This window comes from Equus asinus, chromosome 17 (genome assembly GCF_041296235.1).
Source record: "Equus asinus isolate D_3611 breed Donkey chromosome 17, EquAss-T2T_v2, whole genome shotgun sequence".
Taxonomy (NCBI): domain Eukaryota; kingdom Metazoa; phylum Chordata; class Mammalia; order Perissodactyla; family Equidae; genus Equus; species Equus asinus.
In genome coordinates this window covers 50,569,578-50,573,763 of record NC_091806.1, presented here as the reverse complement: position 1 = coordinate 50,573,763, position 4,186 = coordinate 50,569,578, and positions in this window count along the sequence as shown.

Here is a 4,186-nt window from a genome sequence, read left to right as displayed (position 1 = left end):
TGGGAGAGCAACAGGGGACAGGGGTCCGGGCCTTATATGCCCCGCAGGGCGGTCTGAGAGCAGAAGGGCAGGGGAGGGGCGAGGGGTGGGTGGGGCCTTAGCCAGATTATCCAGAAACCACTGTGGGACCTCCCCTGGGCTGTGAGGAAATATTGACTCAGCTTAGCTGAGGTTTATGTTTTTATTCCTCCTTAGGTAAAACAGACCCTCCTCAGGATGTGGAAACCCACTACCCCAATTCCGACACACGCCCAAGGGAACTTGAACTTTGGAACTTCGTCTCTCACAGCTACAAGTGGGCCCAGGCCCAAGGGTGGGAGATGCTGCTAGAAGCCTGTCCTGCAGGCTGCTGTTCCCCATGGCCCCCAGCCCACCAGGTCCAGTGACCCACGGAGCTCGGGCAGCGCCGACTGCTCAGCCTAGTTGGGAGATCGCCTGGGTTCCAGCCACCCCCAACCAGGGGTGCTGCCCTCCCAGCACCCAGCCCCCCAAGGCAGGGAGGGTGTGGGCTCCTGTAGAGTCCTGGGGGCCACCCCGTCTCCCCATGGGCTCTGCTCCGGGACCATCTCAGCTGGCGGCTTATTGAGCTCCATCAGAGGCCCCCAGCTCCAGCCTACCCTCTAATCCCCTCCTTTCCCCAAGCTGAGCCAGTCCCTGGATTACCTGTAATCAGAATTTAGGGAACCCAGCCAGGGGACGCTTTATGGAATCGGTCCTCTGGGCCACAGGGCAACTGGCTCAAGGCCAGGAATGGCCATCCCGTGGGGAACGGTGCCAGAGTCCCAGACACGGCCACGGGCACGCACAGGCCTCAGGGCTGCTGCTGGCAGAAAGGTGGCCCCGACCCCCAGCACAGGCCCTGCCCACCCCCAGCCTCCCCAGGATGTGTAGGGAGAGTGGAGTGGTGGAAACACAGGGCTGGAGGGCAGGGACAGCCTGCCTGGGCTCCCCGGGGCCACACCTCTCATGGTGGGAGGGTCCTGCCCCAAAGAGAGGAGTTGTGGCCTCTGATGAATCTCAGACCCTCGAGCTGAGCCCAAAACCTGTCCGGAAATGCCCTGAGGAATCATGGTGTGGCGTTTGAACTTGTACCTGCCCCAACCTTGGAAGCCACTAGCCATGGCAGCCCTCGCCCCGACCCTAGAGCGTGACTGGCCCAGGAAGCATAGGCAGGCCCCACCGTGTACCAGGTGGATAAACTGAGGTCAGGGGCTCTCCTTTCCCTACACTTTCTTCCTCCAGAAAACAGACACGCATCCTGAATTTGGCTTCTGAAATTGGCCAGCGACAGAGTGGACAGCAAGCTCAGATGGTGGGGGGAGCCTCGAATTCCAATCCTGTGGTCCCCAAGTTGCAGGGGCAGGGGTGAGGGGAAAGGGGTTCATCTCCACAGTAATTGAGACCCTGGACAATGGAGATGTCTGGTGGATGGGGGGCATGGGACACAGAGGCAGCGACCGGAAGTATGTGCGAGCTGGGATCTGAGCCCTGGCCTGGCACCCCCTGGGCCTTCCCTGAGCGCTGTGCCTGAGCCTCTGCTGACAGGCCTTCCATGCCACAGTGACAGCGCCCAGGGCCAAGAGGCCTCTCACGCCGCCTGACAGTTCCCAAGGCATCCCCGCAGGGCAAGGACATCAGGGGGAGAGTCCCCCAGGGTCGGAGAGGGTGACCACAACCGAGGGCCCTGGGCCCACCACTCCCAGGATGAACCCCTGGTCCTGTGCTGCTGTGCCACCAGCCCCAGGCCAGGGACCGTCCTCCCTGCAGGGACCCAGGGACCTGGGTGCGTGAGGGATGCCAAGAATGTGGCCCAAGCCAGGAGGAGCAGGGATTAGGAAACCAGAGCCACCGGGCCAGCAGGCCATTATGCCACTTCCCCGTGGGGCCTCCACAGGCTGGCACTGAGCCCTGGGGAAACTCAGGAAGGGGCCCCCTCCGTGGACAAAAGGGGCAGAGATTTTCCATGCCAGGTTCCCTATGCCCTGGAGGACATCAGAGGAATCCGGGCACCCAGGACGCTCAGCACAGCCTCTCCACCCTGGGTCCGAGAGGTGGGGGTCTTCCATGGGACTGAGAAGATGGAGTTCTCCCTGGGATGGGAAGGTGGGATCTACCCTGGGATAGAGATATGGGATCTCTCGTGAGATAGAGAAGGTGGGATCTCCCCTGGGACAAAGAAGGTGGGATCTCCCCCAGGACAGAAAAGGTGGGAACTCCTTTGGGATAGACAAGGTGGGATAAGTGTCAGTTTGATCAGTTTTGAAGTAAAAAACAGACGCCGAAAGCAGGTGCGTCACAGATAGGCACTGGGTCCCTCAGCGTCCATCAGCCCGAGGCTTTCGCAGACGCCCTTGGCGGTGGAGGAAGTTCTCTCGCATTCTTAGTTTGCTGAGTTTTACCGGGAAAGGGTGTTGGATTTTGTGAAATGCTTTTCCTGCTTCTGTTGAGATGATCGTGTGGTTTCTCTTCTGTAGCCTGGTCATGTTGTGAATTAGACTGATTTGAAATGTTAAAACCACCCAGCATTCCTGGAATAAGTCCCATCCAGTCATGATCTTCATATGTTGTTGGATTCAATTTGCTAAAAGTTTGCTTAGAATTTTGCATCTATGTTCACGAGGGATTGCCACTTATTTGTCAGGGGGATTGCCAATGGGCAATGGCCCGAAACCCCACAGCCCTTGCTGAGCTTCCCCTTCTGACCCTCCCTGTGTAGCCTCAGGGTTGACCGTGCCAGTGCCTCGGGCTGAGTCACAAAGTCCCACACACGGGGCGGCTCAAACGCAGACATTGATTGTCTCCCAGTCCTGGAGGCTGGACATCCGAGATCCAGGTGTCGCAGGGCTGGTTCCTCGTCTGGCCTCTCTCCTTGGCATTAGACACGTCTTCTCCCTGTGTCCTCACATGGTCGTCCCTCTGTGAGTGTCTGTGTCCTGAACTCCTCCTCTTATAAGGACCCCAGTCAGATTGGATCAGGGCCCACCCTAGTGACCTCACTCTACATTTATCACCACTTTGAAGACCTTATTTATCTCCTAACACAGTCTCATTCTGAGGCGCTGGGGGTCAGGACCCCAACATGTGAATTTGATGGGGACACAGTTCAGCCCACAACAGTGTACAGGAACCAAAGTGGAGAAATTGAGTCCAAACTCACTCCACAAGGAAAAAAATCACCCATTCCCTTCAGGGGCCTGGCAGGCGGGCAGAGGGCAGGGAGTGGCCACCGAAATCATGAATGGATGAGATTTGATTTGACGCCATCAGCAAACATTGGGGGAGCTTCTCCCCGAGAGTCGGGCTGGTGCATGAGTTTCTCAGAGCCGGTCACAGCTGTGGGACCCTGCTCTGGCCTCTGGTCACCAGTGTGTGGGCTCGGCCTGGCCAGCTGAGGCCAGGGAGGGACTGACCACAATGTAGAGGAAGATCTAGGACCCAGCTGACCGTCTGGGCCTTGCCCAGATGGACACCAGAGGGGAGGGCTCAGGGCCACCCTGGGACAGCTGGGAGAGTCCACGGCCCCCTGCCGCCACATGCCCACAGCAGCCTGAGTCCTGACGCTTCCCCTGGGGCATGTTCTCTGTGGCCCATCACCTTGCAGCCCCAGGATCCTGCACTGGATGGCACAGCCCACACTCACCGCCTCCCAGCTCTTTGCCTGGGAATGACTTCAAACACACTGTAAAGAACAGAGAATGATAAATAGATACCAGGTACCCACCGCCCAGCTGTAGCTAACATTAGCAAGTAGCCATATCTGTTTGAGATATTTCCCAGCAGGGAACAAAGTCTTATAGATAGAATCGGGTTGCCCTGCCCAGAACCCCCTCCCCCCCACCCCAGAGACAACAGCTAGCCTGAATTCCATGGTTCTGAAAGGTTTTTATAATTTTATATTTGAGGTGTGCATGTAATAGATTATCCATCATATTCGAAATTCATAGGAATGGATTCAGTGTATGCATAAATCTGCATTTGGCTCAACATTGAATTTTCAGCTCATCCATGTTGGTACACACAATGCTAGTTTAACTGCTGTGTCACACTTCAGGGAACGAACATGCCCAGGTTTAGCCCGTCTCCTGATGGGTGGGCAGGTAGGCTGTCTTCGGTTTCTCGCTCTCATCGGCATGGGTCTGAGCACAGGCCTGCTGCTCCACGCGCCTGCCAGGGCTGGGCATTGCTG